Source organism: Spermophilus citellus (genome assembly GCF_964194105.1).
Source record: "Spermophilus citellus genome assembly, chromosome: 8".
NCBI classification, from domain to species: domain Eukaryota; kingdom Metazoa; phylum Chordata; class Mammalia; order Rodentia; family Sciuridae; genus Spermophilus; species Spermophilus citellus.
In genome coordinates, this window is record NC_138189.1 from 68,459,332 (window position 1) to 68,476,967 (window position 17,636).

The window sequence follows — 17,636 nt, forward strand, 5'->3', positions numbered from 1 at the left end:
CTATAAAAATTTTTGTCCAGAGAATATAACATAACTGCAAATTTAGTCATGAAACAAGTATAGAAGCCTTCTTGGACCCAATGTTAAAGCAACCACTATTAAGCAATATAGTCAGTACTTCCTACACAAAAAACATGGAATAACAACTCTGGGGGGAAAAAAAGAGGCAATTAAAAGGAAAGAAGGGAAGGAAAAGATAAAGAACAGAATGGAAGGAAAGAAAATGGAAAGGTAAAGAATTGAAAAGGAAAGAAAGAAAAAGAGAAGGTAAAGGAAAGAATGGGAAAGGAAGAGAAAATTCTATTCTCTAGCATTTCACAATAGAGATTTGCCTTGAATTAAACTATCAACATTTTGGGCTGGGGTTGTAGCTCAGTGGTAGAGCACTTGCCTTACGTGCGTAAGGCACTGAGTTTGATCCTCAGCCCTACATAAAAATAAATAAATAAAAATATTGTGTCCATCTACAGCTACAAATTTTTTTTTTAAAAAGTATCAACATTTGAGAATTAACTAGCCCTCTCAATTATTCTTAGTAGAACAGGAGAAAAGTTATTTTTTTATGTCTTTGTTGCTCTCTGACATTTACTTGAGAATATTTCTTAAGAATATTATTATTCTCAGAAGTTACTTGAGAATATTATTGTTAATACAGAACATTCTAAGAATACAAAAATATTTATAAGCAAACATGGAATGAGGTTTCTATTGCTTCCACTCTGAGGAATTTACATTTCCTAATTGAAGCAATCAATATATAACTATATATAAAAGTACAAACATATATGCATATATGTATTATATATAAAAGTTACTCAATGTATACAGATCCTGGTTTCTAGATCCTACTTATATATCTATACCTGTAGATATCAGTAATAGGTTCAAGTAACTTTCATATTAAACTTCAAGTTGCAAAACAATAAAAAACCAAAATATTTTGTAAATAAAACCATTTCCTTGATATTTTACACTAAGAATATAAAATACAACAGATGGTAAGATATACATGAAGGAGTCTTGCTAAATGATTTAGTTCCTCAGAACAAAGAGCTTAGTTCTTTTCCAGTTTATAAAACGAAAACAATGAAGCTTTAAGTAATAAAGACTAAGTAACTTGTAGCATGGCTTCCTCTCTGAACAAAAAATATTGTTTTAATTACCACATTCATTCAGTCTTTTTAAAACATTTGTTTTTCAAATTTTGATTTGAAAATCTTAACTGTGTGTGTAAAGAAAGGGTTCAATGATCAATTCAGCTTACAAATGGACTTTTAACTTGGATTTCCAAAGGGTCTAAGTAAATTACAGCAAATAGAAAAGAATAAAATTTCATATGCAATAAAATTATTTAATTTATTCTCCACACATATTGTATAAAGAATCAAATGCTAGTAAAAACTGGAAGTGTTTGATCTACTTTCTTTTCAACTGGGAAACATGGTGAGAGATCTTTGAGCATACAGAGGTGGTTTGCCCCTGTGTTATGTAAATAATGGGAAAGAGGAAAATCAACCTCTTTTGAGGTGAAGGAGTTAAGAATAAGTCACCCAAAATATGCCATTTTGGCAGCTTGATGATTTAAGTTTCAAGGCACTAGAAAAAGAGTAGGTCAGATCACTCTGACCTTTGTGCTACTCTGACTTTTGTGCTGTTTCTTGAAAGAAGGGATGAAATTCCCAAGTGAAAGATGCCCCCTTTTACTAGAAGGAAAACAAACTTCTTTTTAAAAATGGAAAGTTGGGGCCAAAGAAAATCTGTATAAACAACCATTAACCTAAACTTACATTCCTAGCCACTTCTCTACTCAATGATATACTCCTGCCCCAGAACCTCTTTGTCACGTTTTCACGGGTTATTACTCCTTGTCTATTTCAGTACGTAGGTGTTCCATTTTAACTGCTTCATTAGTGTTTTTGATTCCTTATGAGAATTTCTATGCCATATAACACTTAAATTAAATAAACTTGCATGCTTTCTTCCTAGTCATCTGTCTTACAGTTAATTTAGTTCTCAGGCTATCACTACCCTAAGGATGGAGGTAGAATTTTGCCTCCATTACAGAAGAGAAGGTAATCAGATGCTTAATAAAGTTCTCAACAATCTGTAATGCTCACAGATACTCTTCACAGTTAGTTCTATATGCTATGTTGCAAGTATCAAAAATTAAAATCCCAACTGAACAGCAGAATAATGATCCTTAACCCTATGAGCTAGATTATTTTCCCTATTATCAAACTGTAAAACCTGTAACCCGATTATTTTGTTTTTATAAAAATGTTTAAAAATAGAACAAAATTCTCTAAGCTACATCAAAAGGGAAAGCATTCAGGCTAGAAATATATTTACACAGGCTCACTGACTTTAGTGCTCAGCCATGAGATATAAAAGGAATCATTTTTCCTACACAAACAAGTAGAAGTAATCACAACATTTTACATTGAACAATTAGTCTAATTCTCTTAAGCAGATGTTTTAAATGATATGTTATTTTTCTAGTGTTTACAGTATTTCTTAGGACACCATTATTGCAGAAATTTTTACAATGAAAACTGAATGAAAATTGAAGAGAAATAAGTGAAGTCAAACCTGTGTCCCAGAGCAGTGAAGCAGCAGCCTGGGTGGGCTGAAGTGTAGGTAGCAGGCATGGGCCACAGTTGGGGGAGTCAGCCATGCATGTAGCAGCCTGACACTCAGCAAGCCAGGGCCGAGATGCACTCCTGTCACCAAAGCATCCCATCCTGGACCCAGTGTGGATGCCTGCTCTACACAGTGCCATGAGCGAGAACCCCACATGTCCATTAAAGGACAACCTCAATCTCCCACTTCCCAAGGAGCAGGTGGAAAATGGAAGTGGAGGCAGATGTGAATGGGACTTCAGGGCTAACCAATAGGATTGGTAGTTTTTCCAAAGCCTGATTAGCATAAATTTGGACCTATAGCACTGACCAAAATGCTATATAAACCCCTAGACTATTACACTCAGGCAGCAACCCTTACTGGGGTCCTCTCTTGCCACTGCAAGAGTTATTTCTATTCTTCATACTTAAAATAATCATACTCTTTTCACTCTTGCCTTCCATTGTCTCATGTATTTCATTATTTGGATTTGCAAGACAAGAACCTGGAGACTACTGCAACATTACACTCAGTGATAATAGAGAAGAATCAGTCTTTGCCAGCTGCAACCCTTAGAGCTTAACTGGTAGGCATTCTGTTCTGTGATTAGCTGCTAACACTAAAACAGGCTTTCTCAGCTGCAGACGCTGCAACTTGCATAGGCCTGACCTGCCAGCAGAAGCAGAGAATCAAGTTTTGTATCAAACTTAGGTTTCATGAGTACATGGCTTTATAACAGTATTTTATTTCCTAGGCATTGCCTAAATTTTCTGTATAGGACTATTCTTTACAAAGAGATTTCACATTTATTTGACCATTTAACTTGATCCTTGCAACAATCTGCTGCCAAGAAACTAACACATGTCAATAGCTACCATATGTGCCAGGCTCCACACTCAGTGTTTTGCATGAGTTATTTCTTTAACCCTAACAACAATCTAATGAAGTATCAATCCAACTTTTATGAAGAGAACCCCAAGAATAAAGATTTTAAGCAATCTAAAGCCACGTGATACTACCCAGAAGAACTAGGTTTTAGAAACAGGTCTGCTTACTCCAAGGACTGTTTCCCCTACACCAGTGTGCTAAAATCATCACAAAGAGGAAAACAGTCAGAGGCTAAGGTAATTAAACAGGCTTGCTTGCTAGTACAGGTAGAAACAAGATTTCAACCCCAAGATCTGATTCTTAATCTCTTCCTACTACGATACCAAGAAACTTCCCACCTACGTATCTGCATAGTCATTATAAAGCACATTAGATACAGCCAAAATAAAAGATCACAGCTACAAATTTGTTCCTGAAAATGTACAAGAAGCAGTACAAAATATTATTACTACGTGTATACTCGCACAGAAAAGCTCAGAATATACTTGTGAAAGATCTAATGCATACAACCTCTTTTGCTTTTCCAAAAGCAGCTAAGCTGCTGTGGGCTCACTACGCTTCCCATGGTCAATGCAGAGAATCACAGGCAGGATTCATTCATTTAACCACTCAGCCAACACACAAATTAAACATCTAACCCATCCTCTTCCCTCTTTCAGCCTCAGAACCATACACATTCCCTTTAACCTCTTTATTTCCCTAGTCTTTTTCCAAATTTTGCTTCAATAACCTGAAGAAAAACTCTCTAGATTGTTCTCATTTAACCTTTGTCAAGTAATAACTATTTCCAGTCACTAACCGAGTCCCTGGGAAATTTTTTTGTGTATCTCTTGTGGTTTCCTGCTCCTATGAGAAGAGTATTTTCCAACCTCACTGGGCAGACTCAAGAAGAAACAGAGAATGTGGATTTCCACAAGGGAATTGGTCGTACTTTCTTCAAAATAAATAAATAAATATATAAATAAATAATTACCTTTTTAAAAGAAAGAGAAAGACCCTGTCTCAAAATTAAAAAGTAAAAAAAAAAAAAAAAATATTTAAGGGCCAGGGATGTGGCTCAGTGGCTAAGCTCCTCTAGGTTCAATCCTGGTACTAAAAATAAAAAGAAAAAAAAAGAAAAAAAGAAAAAGAAAAAGAAAGGAAGAAAGAGAGAAAAAAGGGAAAACTTGTGTAGATTTTAAAAGAATAAGGAAAAAAGCAAATACAACATGTGGGCCTTAACTAGATTGTTGTGTGAAAAACTAGAAAATGAAATTTTGGGGACAAATGTGAAATTCAAATAAGAACTGGATTTAACAGAATGTAATTATCACACTGTTATTTTCACATATGACAAAATAATGTAGTGGTCTTACAGAAGAATGCCCTTATTTCCAGGAGACAGAGTATTTACAAGAAAGATGTCATAATGTCAAAATTACTTTCAAATGGTTCAGTAACACCACACCCTTCCCTGAAATGTACATATCCATGGGGAAAATGTATACGGCAAGATTCTAATAACTGTTGAAACAAAGTTGAAGGTATTTGGATGTCCAATGTATTGCTGGTTAAACTTTTCTGTATGCTTGAAATTTCAAAATATAAAGTTATTTTATGTGAATTATATCACTAGCAGTCTCTGCTTGTTTTCAGATTTTTAGTATTTTTTTCTTTTTTTCCTTTCTTTTTTACCATTACAACAGTTTATTTAACAAAAAGTTTGATAGGAAAAGGTACATGACCCAACTTTTACATCTTAGTAAAACAGACTCTTTAGAGAGGGACATGGATTCCTCTGCTGAACAATCATTATGTATTCTCATTCCAAGACTTATAAGGTGATTTTTTTTAATATTACCACCACATTGTTCTGTTACTCACTAGTTGCCATCTTGACATATTCATCTATCACAAGATTAATAAATGAATCAAATTCCCACAATATTCCTTAGCTATATCGGCCACCACTTAATTTCAATGATAACTTCTTTTCCATACATTTTTTTCAGCTTGGGAGCATGGAGATTTACTCCTGTTGTCTCCTAGGCAAGTTTAGAGCTGCTATCTCTAGTATTCTTCATCAAGCAGAAATAAGAAACTTTCCATGGGTCTACAAAGTACTAACTGCTAAATCTTAGAATAAATAGTTACCACTCTAGTCAGGTTATAAGTAAGAAGGATACACAATTTATGACTACTCTTTTCTTTCAAGAACAAATATGTATTGCATCACATATACAACCATATAATTTTCCCATCATGCTTAACATGAAAGTTTGTGGATGTTATTACACATGTCTTTTTTTAAACATAGTATTCATTACTATGTCTTATCAAGGTAGATAAAATAAAGAAATAAAGTTTATTTTCACAGAATTGTGAATTATTTGCATGTACTTCATATATTCTTATCAATGTTATTATTGTAGTAGTATTTTTTTTTTAATTCTTAAGGCCTTACCATTCTGAGACTCACACTGTATGTAAAGTATGCAAAAAGAAGGAATACAAGAACCTAGAGAAAAGGTAAAGAAGATGGCTCAGGTCACCACAGATTATTTGCTGGAATAAATTTCAGAGAAAATAATTTAAATTTTTTAAGGCCCATTGCTTCTTTAAAACAGTTATATAATTGAAAAGCTCATTAATTTAGATTTACACACCATTTTTATAAGGACTTAAAATATATCAACATTCCAAACTCCAAATTAAGAGCTATAGAAAGAAAGTTTGCTACATAACAACACCACAAATCCAAGAAAAAGCTAAGGGCTAATTCAAGTTTTCAAGTTAATAATCTCAAAATACATCAGAACTTAAAACCCCAAAAGTTTTTCCTGGACAATGTTGTTTTGTTTTGTTTTGGCAGTACTGGGGAATTAACCCAGGGATACTAATCACTGAATTACATGCCCAGACCTTTGTTTTATTTTGAGAGAGGGTCTTGCTCACTATGTTGCCCAGGCTGACCTTGAAACTGTGATCCTCCTGCTTCAACACCCAAATAGCTAGGTGACAGGCATGTGCCAATGCTCCTAGCTGGACAATGATTTTCTTCATTTACTAGACAAATGATATTCATTTTCTTCCCGCAATAGTCCCTTCTTAGAGCACTGGCTCTTTCCCCTCATTGAAAAGGAAACTAACTTGAACATATAACAGGGCTCTTCTAAGAACAGCTCACTGGAAAGTACTAGACATCCTTAAAAATGTGAGATTTTTGGTTCCTTTCTCAGCAAATAAGAATACAACCAAGATAATTATCTATGGAGCTGAAGGCTAGTGACCTTAATACCCATGACTGACCACTGAACACTAATAATAAAGCTGAGAAAATTATTTATCAGGAAGAAACAAAACCAGGAGTACAAGCAACTCCAGAAAAAGAAACAAAGAACAGGCACCTAAAAATATTCAATTCTCCAGAAGCTTGGCTGTACTTTTTGTACTTGAATTCTACAATATTTGGCACCAGGAAAATTGTTTTCAAAATAACTTTTTAAAAAAGGTGGATACGGACATCCATGTATCTACGTAGATACAGTACTTCCAAAAGAAATAAATGAATTAAATTAACATACCAAATACCAAAAATATTATTAGAACATAGCAAAGTCCAGGGTTTAATTAAAAATCAATAGATTCTTCCCCAAAATAGAATGTTAACCTAATATACAGTCAGAGAAGACAGGACAAATCATTCTGTTCCAAACACTTTTTTATTACTAAGCGTTTTCTTACTTTTTTCAGCAACAGAATAAAATCTATGTTTAATATAATCAAAAATATATTAAAAAAGAAGCAATGCACCAGAAGCAGAATAGCAATACAGTCAAATTCATAAGCTAGACACCTACATTTTAATCTGGCCCTGCTATTTCCTAATCCTGTGACCTTGGGCAAGTTTCTTCTCCAACTGTTTCTAACAATATAAAATTAGAATAATAATAGAATCTATCTCATAGGGTTGTTAGGAAGAATAAATGATGGAACACATGCTTAAATAAAACCCTAGGAATAGTAAATGCTAACTGCTATTAATATTATTTTTATTATCATTTAGCTATTATTCATAATAAGTAGGTGGATTTCAAATACATCCATAATATTATAAAAGGAAAGTCCCTGAACAGGATCATTTTTAAACAGGTGTAGGAAATGAAAACCATTTTAAAAAAAAATGCAAGAAACAGGAGATAAAGACAAGCCCATATTAAAGAACCTAATCTCCTAGACAGTCTAAGTCCACAGCAGATCTCCATAACAATAGGGCCAAGGAATTCTTTCATGCGAAGCCAGATCTTAATTCTGATCTCAAAAGTTTTAATTTTGAGGGCTGTGGTTGTGGCTCAGGGTAGATAGCTTGCCTGGCCTGTGTGAGGCACTGGGTTCAATCCTCGGCACCCCATATAAATAAACAAACAAACAAACAAAGGTCCATCAACAACTGAAAAAAAATTTTTTTAAAAAGGTTTGAATTTTGAAACACAACTGATTTAGAATTGAGTACAAAGAATTCATTCCTATGGGACTCTGAAACATTTCATGGGCCCGTTATAAATAATTAAGAAACAGCTAAAGATATTCAGGGAGAAAAACAAACATGATACATGATTTATTTCCTACAAAACATGCAATAAGACTAAATATGACCAATTTGAAAGGTCAAAAATTTGTGATAGGAAAAAAGAAAGGGAATAAAGTTGTATAGAAGGGAGAAAGACCATAAATTATTTCTGCTATTTAGAGGGGGAAGCATCAAAATATCCCAATTTTTATAAGAAAACTCAAAAATGATTATGTTAAAAAAAAGCAAAGAAAAAATTTGAAATCTGTACTTCTTTCCCTATATGTTTCAAAATCAAATAATTCATTAACTTACACTTTAATTAAACATACAGACATCCACAAAAATTATTCATTCAGTCAAAATATACTGAATCTGTACTTTTAAAGTATGATTTTAGGATAGGCTTTTTGAGGTCCTTCTCAATACATACAAAGAATTAACTGAATAGCTTGAGAACTTATGTTTTAGATTTTTTCCCCCATTTCCTACCTTCCTTCTATCTCATTTATACTGTCTAACACTTTCTAATTACAAACACTTAAGGAGGGCAGTGGCCTTCTTTTTCATTCACATAAAGCATGCACCCACATGTGTACACACACACACACACACACACACACACACACACACACACACAGAATGTTCAGGCGATTGTTGCTGTTTGACCAAACTGGGATAAAATGTTCATGAGTAGGACTTCCTCCTAAGCTCCATATTTCTCTTAATTAGTCATAGATATTTTTCTAAAAGAATATTAAATGTCTTAGGGTGCTACTAAGCAGCCACAGTCATCTTACAAATATATTGATATAAATAAAGATGCCTTTAAGTAGAAATCTTCATAAAATGGAGGGCCACACAAAGAATGCTCACATGACCATAGACAACAAGTGCCAAAATGATACACCCTTTACAAGACTGTGAAGAGAAAGAGCATTCCTTCTCCCACTGCGTTCACCCATGTCAACACAAAATAAAACATACAACAAAACAGAGTGGCTAGTAGTTAATTAAATTTAAAAAGAAAATGATAACTTGGGGCTGGGTTTGTGGCTCAGTGGTACAGCACTTCCTGGCATGTGTGAGGCCCTGGGTTCCATCCTCAGCACCACATATAAATAAATAAAATAAAGGTCCGTTGAGAACTAAAAAATTACTTAAAAAAAAAAAGAATGACAACTTGATATGCTAATATTCCCAACTTTTTTTGAGGGGAGGAGCGCAGGGCAGTAGCAGGGATTGAACTCAGGGGCACTCAGCCATTGAGCCCCATCCCCAGCCCTATTTTCTACTTTATTTAGAGATAGGGTCTCACTGAGTTGCTTAGTGCCTCGCCATTGCTGAAGCTGGCTTTGAACTCGCAATCCTCCTGTCTCAACCTCCCAAGCCGCTGGGATTACAGTCAGGCACCAATGCACCCAGCATTGTTCCCAATTTTTAAAAGTGTATTTAGTAACTGCACAAGTCTCCAAAGATCTATAGCAAAAATAACACTTATGTCTTCCATTTCTATTTTCTTTCCCTTTCTTGGTAAGTCAATAATTTAAACAATGCTTCAAAACTCCTATCCTTTTATGCAGTTGATTCTATTTTTCAAAAACAAACTGTATTAATAAAATGTGTTGTCAAATAACTAAATGGTAACAGACATACATCCTTGTATTAAATATACATCCTTATATTAAACAGATAACAGATACACATGATTACAACCTTCAAATATTCAGAAGTAAAAATGGTTAAGGTTAATGTTTGTAGGAACAAATGGCAGCTAACACAAAGCCTTGCTCTTACTATGTGCCAGGGACAGTGCAAAACCCTTATGAGCTTTATTGGTTTCCCACCTCTAACCACACCAACGTGGTTTCTTATTTTCCTCCACTCCCTGAAACCCAAGAACCTGCCCTTTAATTTCTAATACTTTTCTTGCATTTATGTTCATCTTTTTAATACACTGGAAATAAGAATTCCTATGAATTCAGTTTGAGAAATACAGCTTTGGCTCATGTTTTGATCTCAACTTAAATGCAAATACATCTAAAAGGAGTACTCCTATACTTTATTATTAGGTATCTGCATTTTAGTAGGAATAAGTCGGATCATTATCAGAGAACACATTTTGAAACAAAGCGCCAATGCAAAATTTTAAAATAATCTTGCTCTGACCCATGATTTGTTTGGGGGCATCTCATTGAGGAGTCAGTCTGTTCAGGGGAATCTGGGATGGGGTATGTAAGAAGAGACCTATCTTTGAAAGTCCAGAATGCAAGACCCAAAGCTTGGAAGGTAGTGGCTACTACTCTTCCCATCACAAAGATTGGAAACATGAAGATAGCCAGTTTCCAAAGAAATGGTAAAGAATGATATGGACCTGCCCAGAAGAGGCACCCTGCTCAGAGCTGACAGGAAACCTAACTATGCTTAGGTCACAGGTTCCCATTGTGCAGCCCCACTGCACTTCTGTCTTTGTTTTTTTTTTTCTTTTTTTATTGGTTGTTCAAAACATTACAAAGCTCTTGACATATCATATTTCATACATTAGATTCAAGTGGGTTATGAACTCCATTTTTACGCCAAATACAGATTGCAGAATCACATCAGTTACACATCCACATTTTTACATAATGCCATATTAGTGACCTTTGTATTCTGCTACCTATCCTATCCTCTACTATCCTCCCTCCCTTCCCCTCCCATCTTCTCTCTCTACCCCATCTACTGTAATTCATTTCTCTCCTTGTTTATTTTCCCATTCCTCTCACAACCTCTTATATGTAATTTTGTATAACAATGAGGGTCTCCCTCCATTTCCATGCAATTTCCCTTTTCTCTCCCTTTCCCTCCCACCTCATGTCTCTGTTTAATGTTAATCTTTTCTTCCTGCTCTTCCTCCCTGCTCTGTTCTTAGTTTCTCTCATTATATCAAAGAAGACATTTGGTATTTGTTTTTTAGGGATTGGCTAGCTTCACTAAGCATAATCTGCTCTAGTGCCATCCATTTCCCTGCAAATTCCATGATTTTGTCATTTTTTAGTGCTGCGTAATACTCCATGGTGTATAAATGCCACATTTTTTTTTATCCATTCATCTATTGAAGGGCATCTGGGTTAGTTCCACAGTCTAGCAATTGTGAATTGTGCTGCTATGAACATCAATGTGGCAGTATCCCTGTAGTACGCTCTTTTAAGGTCTTCAGGGAATAGTCCGAGAAGGGCAATAGCTGGGTCAAATGGTGGTTCCATTCCCAGCTTTCCCAGGAATCTCCATACTGCTTTCCAAATTGGCCGCAACAGTTTGCAGTCCCACCAGCAATGTACAAGAGTACCCTTTTCCCCACATCCTCGCCAGCACTTCTTGTTGTTTGACTTCAAAATGGCGGCCAATCTTACTGGAGTGAGATGGGTGGTTTTGATTTGCATTTCTCTGACTGCTAGAGATGGTGAGCATTTTTTCATGTACTTGTTGATTGATTGTATGTCCTCCTCTGAGAAGTGTCTGTTCAGGTCCTTGGCCCATTTGTTGATTGGGTTATTTGTTGTCTTATTGTCTAATTTTTTGAGTTCTTTGTATACTCTGGATATTAGGGCTCTATCTGAAGTGTGAGGAGTAAAAATTTGTTCCCATGATGTAGGCTCCCTATTTACCTCTCTTATTGTTTTTCTTGCTGATAAAAGACTTTTCAGTTTAAGAAAGTCCCATTTGTTGATTCTTGTTATTAACTCTTGTGCTATGGATGTTCTATTAAGGAATTTGGAGCCCGACCCCACAATATGTAGATTGGAGCCAACTTTTTCTTCTATCAGATGCAGAGTCTCTGATTTGATATCTAGCTCCTTGATCCACTCTGAGTTAACTTTTGTGCATGGCGAGAGGAGGGGATTCAGTTTCATTTTGTTGCATATGGATTTCCAGTTTTCCCAACACCATTTGTTGAAGATGCTATCCTTCCTCCATTGCATGCTTTTAGCTCCTTTATCAAATATAAGATAGTTGTAGCTTTGTGGATTAGTCTCTGTGTCCTCTATTCTGTACCATTGGTCCACCCACCTGTTTTGGTAGAAGTACCATGCTGTTTTTGTTACTACTGCTCTGTAATATAGTTTGAAATCTGGTATCGCTATACCGCCTGATTCACACTTCCTGCTTAGAATTGCTTTTGCTATTCTGGGTCTTTTATTTTTCCATATGAATTTCATGATTGCTTTATCTATTTCTACAAGAAATGCCATTGGGATTTTGATTGGCATAGCATTAAACCTGCAGAGAACTTTGGGTAATATCGCCATTTTGATAATGTTAGTTCTGCCTATACATGAACAGAGTATATTTTTCCATCTTCTAAGATCTTCTTCTATTTCTCTCTTTAGGGTTCTGTAGTTTTCATTGTATAAATCTTTCACCTCTTTTGTTAGGTTGATTCCCAAGTATTTTATTTTTTTTGAGGATATTGTGAATGGAGTGTTTTTCCTCATTTCCGTTTCAGAAGTTTTGTCGCTGATATACAGAAATGCCTTTGATTTATGCGTGTTGATTTTATATCCTGCCACTTTGCTGAATTCATTTATTAGTTCTAGTAGTTTCTTTGTAGACCCTTTTGGGTCTTCTAGGTATAGAATCATGTCTTCCGCAAATAGTGATAATTTAAGTTCTTCTTTTCCTATTTTTATGCCTTTAATTTCTTTCGTCTGTCTAATTGCTCTGGCCAGTGTTTCGAGAACTATATTGAATAGAAATGGTGATAGAGAGCATCCCTGTCTTGTTCCATATTTTAGAGGAAATGCCTTCAATTTTTCTCCATTCAGAATGATGCTAGCCTGAGACTTAGCATAGATAGCTTTTACAATGTCGAGGTAAGTTCCTGTTATCCCTAGTTTTTCTAATGTTTTGAACATAAAGGGATGCTGTACTTTGTCGAATGCTTTTTCTGCGTCTATCGAGATGATCATATGGTTCTTATCTTTAAGTCTATTGATGTGGTGAATAACATTTATTGATTTCTGTATATTGAACCATCCTTGCATCCCAGGGATGAATCCTACTTGATCATGGTGCACAATTTTTTTGATGTGCCTTTGTATCCAATTCGCCAGAATTTCATTGAGGATTTTTGCATCTAGGTTCATCAGAGATATTGGTCTGTAGTTTTCTTTCTTTGAGGTGTCTTTGTCTGGTTTCGGAATCAGGGTGATGTTGGCCTCATAGAATGAATTTGGCAGAGCTCCAGTGCACTTCTGTCTTTGGATCTCAGTGTCTCCTGGAACACTCCCAAAAGCCTGATAACTTCCCCTTTTTGATTAAGCTAATTTTCACTGGGTCATTTGCAATCACAACAAAACTAACATGGTCAAAAAGGTGCCCTCTCTAAGCTAAATAACATTATGGAAGGATAAATAACTTCACATAAAAAATAAACTTTTCAATAACCACAATGTAAAGTTAAATACAAAAATTAAGACAACTGTTTTGCTGCAGTACTCTTGACATAACTACCTGGCCACTGAGCCATGCAGCTAGTCCATTAATCACTGCCAAGAGGCACAGGGAAGCAGTGTGGAGCTGTGGAGCAGTGACCCAGGTAGACTGGAGCATGAGTAGCAAGCATGGGTATGGTGACCGAGCCCACCAGGCTCACTTTGGCATACAGAAGCGGGGAAGACCTGAATGGGACTACAGTGCTAACCAATAGTGTTGGTACTTTTCCAAACTCTGACTAGCATAACTTTGGACCAATAGCATTGACCCAAGAGCTATATAAACCCCTACACTAGCGCACCCAAATGGCAATCACTGTTCAGTCCCCTGCTGGGTGTCCTCTCACCCTGTGGAAGTTCTGTTTCTAATTACACTTGAATAAATTCTAATCTTAAACTCATTCTCCTCCTGTGAACTGAATTCACAAGTCAAGAACCCAGAAAGAAGAAACTGGCAGTGAGTTGCTGGAGTCTTCTGCAATAGTGGAGGGTGCAATCCACCATTAGGAGCTACAACACATTTCTCAGCTGCAGAGGCATGTAGCTTACACAGACCTCAACTGCCAGCAGGAGTGGAGAAACTCTGGTTTCACTCTGAAGTGCCTTACAATGTCATTTATCTCTTGAACTAGTCACTCAATTACAGTACAACAGATTGATGTTCAAAGCCTGCACTTCAAAATCAATTACAGGTGGTCCCTGACTTAGGATAGTTTGACTTATGATTTTTTGACTTTAGTAATACACATTCACTGAAACCTTACTTCAAATTTTGAACTTTGACCCTTTCCACAATTGTTGATATGCAATATGCTACTCTCTCTTGATGCCGGGCAGAGGCAGTGAGCCACAGCTCCCAGTTAGCCACCATTACAAGAGTAAACAACTGATACTCTACACTGTACTATGCTAAGCTATGAAATTCAGTAGGTCAGGTGTTTTCAAGACAGTTGCAATTTAGGACATTTTCAAATTACAATGGGTTAATCTATCATAACTTGAGAAGTACCTCTAGATTTTTCCAGGAAAAAGATATAGGAAATGATGCTTTAAAATCATGATTTTGTCCTTCAGGTATCTACAACAAAAGTGATAATGATTTCAAATCAGAATTGAAACTGATGATAATATATTCTAACATACCCTTTTTGTGCAGAAAATTAAAAGCCATCAAAGGAAAAGTGGCTTTCCCTAGTTTACCTAGCCATTAGTGCTAAAGAATGATTGAAAGCCAGGTCTTTTGAATCATGGTTCAGTCAACTTGGTACCACTCAACAATTCAGTAAATACAATCCTGATACTGTCCCTGGCTCCCTTTTCAACAGACTGAAAAAAAAAAAAAAATCCTAAATCTCACCTGATTCTCTGTTCTGGGCTGGCATGAACCCACGGAGAAATAAGAATGACAGGCACTTTCTTCCTGAAGCAGATGTGGAGAACAACTATACCTGTAATAAAGGAAAGATAAAGAAAACCCAGTTTACGCTTAGAATATAAACTGACTCAGTACCATGCGTCATTCATTTTTAAATGATTCTATCTCCTTTCCTTGCCTTACTTTAATGATGGAACCCATAAGAACACTTTAAAATAAGTAAAATCTGCTCTTAAAAATCCATGAAAATTATAAAGTGATTTGAAGTTGGTCTCTACAGACCATCTGATTCAACTTCTTCCTTTTACTGGTGGGGAAAGCGAGATCTTGAGAAGTTGTGCAAAGAATTAGTGACAACATGGACACTTATTGACAGAACTTGATTCTGAATCCAATTCTACCACTTCCAATACAGAACTCATTTGTACATGATAGATCATATTGACTCCTTTTTAGAAAGAGAAAAAAAAATCATGTTATTTGTCTAAGTACATTTATCAAGCATCTGCAAATAAATGAAATATAGAGTTAACCTGATTGGTTCTAAATTAAAATCAGAAAAATCATCTCCTCAAAGGTCACATTCCAGCCTTAAGTTATTTACCTTGCCTAATAAAGAACATCTAAATGTTTCTTTTATTTATGATTTAACCTTCCAACATGAAAACACTAACACATACATCATCAAATCTAGGTTCTAGTCTTTCTTAACTTTGATCTCAACAAGTTTCATGGTCTTAGTCAATTATTTCTTTGGTCTCAATGCTCCTTTATTCAAAAATGAGGAGCCTGAACTAATTCTCAGGGTCCTTCTAACTCTAAAATGTTTATTTTTAACAATATTCTACTTTTCTAATCAAATATTTGGGGTTTTTTGTCATATAGCTCTACATTTTCATCTCTTTAATCATATTATAATAGTTCAGGCAAAATTAGCTAATTATCATTCAACGATAATCTATCCAACGATAATCTAGTTTTGATGTCTGTCTCACTTTTGGGGTGTTTTTCATTTTATAGGAATCTAGCTAGAGGTGGGGGTGGTATTCTTTAAAAGTCTACCTCTTGAATAGATTCTAAGAAAAATCCCAAATTATTTTCCCCAAAACACTGATTAGATTACACATCTAACAAGTTTTTCCTGTGTGACTTATCAAATGACAGACACAGAGAAGAACGGCTTTAAAACAAGATACCTCCAGTGAAATACTGAATACTGTTAGAAATTCAAGCAGCAGTAGAAGAACAAGAAGTGGTGAAATATCTCCAAAATTTTGACTTCTGAGTATGGCTTTGTTCATTCTTAAACATACTGTTTGCTCCATACAATAATTATTTGCAGCACAATAAAATTCAAAGAAACATATAAAATGAAAATCTAGGTGCCTGTTACCCAACTCAAGAACTGAATGTGAATTACTGGCTTTGTTCTACTGATTGGTTCCTTCTTGATTCCATGCCCATCACTCTCATCTCCCCTACCCTCTGAAATGTCTACCCTATTTTTAGTGCATATCATTATTTTTTAAAAAGTGTAACACATATTTATATATCCAAATACCTATTTTGCTTATTTGCAATTCTGTAAAAATGATATAAAAAAGCTCCTGTCTTGTAGGATTTGACATTTCCATTCAATGATGTTCCCAAGATTCACCCATGTTGTTACATGTAGTTTACTGTCACTTCAAAGTAATACAATATCATCAATGTGCCACATTTTAATTATTCATTCTCTTGTCAAGAGCTTGCTTTTGTTTTGTTTTCTGTTTTAGACATTTTTGTTACCAAAGTTCAGATACTTGTCTCCTGTTCCACATGTCCAAAATTTCTCTTAAGTAGGAGTTAAGGACTTCATGCATGTTCAATTTTTCAGAATGATACTGATTTTCATTTCCCTCAAAGTGTTTAGCAATTTATAATCCCACCACCAACAAGTAGCTGATGTTCATCCACATTCTTTCCAATATTAATGTGAATTTCTTAATTTTAAGATATAAAATGATATATAATTATGGCCTTAATTTGTACTTTCCTATTAATTATGAGCATTTCTTCATATTTATTGTCTAAATCATGCTTCTCAGATGAAACACCTATTCATATCTTTTGCTCATTTTCCTCTTGAGTTGCTTGCCCTTTGCTTATTGTTTCATAGAAATTTTATAAGTATTTTAGATATTGATTATCTGATTTTACCCGTTTTGAATTATTTGGTACAGAAAAATATTGAGATAAAGAAGCAGAAACAGAAATGTGAAAAGCCAAACAATTAGAAATAGCAAGTTAAAGTAGCCATGTTTTTCTCAACACATTTTTTAATATAATGCAATCTACAGCTATCTTAAGGTACCAGAAATATAAAATATTATATAATCAATCCAGCTTTATAATCTTTCATTTTAATATAGATTCAGACAAAAGCAAAGGCTATGAAACTATTTCAGTGCATTCTAATTGCAGTATGCCATATAATTTCAAACAAATTTTACAAGGTCATAATTTAGACAGAGTGCTCCCATTTTGACCCTGGCATTTTACATCATACTTTTTTTGAATAAGTCAGTTACACTGTCAAAAGGGTGAGTTTAGCTGTGTATGCAAATATGTATGAGAACTGAATTTCAAAACTAGATTTTAGAAATTAGAACGGAAACTTGGAGTCTAGACGTGGCTATAAATTTAACTATACCTCTTTGGTCCAGTTATGTCTTGAGTTAATTTTTTTATA

At 35.0% G+C, this 17,636-nt stretch overlaps 1 protein-coding gene across 11 annotated transcripts in view; it reads right to left on the reverse strand.

Annotated features, from left to right (window-relative positions):
- Positions 1–17,636, reverse strand: part of WDFY3 (WD repeat and FYVE domain containing 3) — a 253,850-nt gene that overhangs the window by 208,642 nt on the left and 27,572 nt on the right. For 9 of the 11 annotated variants that reach the window (XM_081304728.1, XM_081304727.1, XM_081304730.1 and 6 more), the window contains exon 2: positions 14,888–14,978. The exons of the other annotated variants lie outside the window; for them this stretch is intronic. The gene's annotated coding sequence lies outside the window, so the exon portion shown is untranslated. The remainder of the gene's footprint in view (positions 1–14,887; positions 14,979–17,636) is intronic. 11 annotated transcript variants of the gene reach the window in all.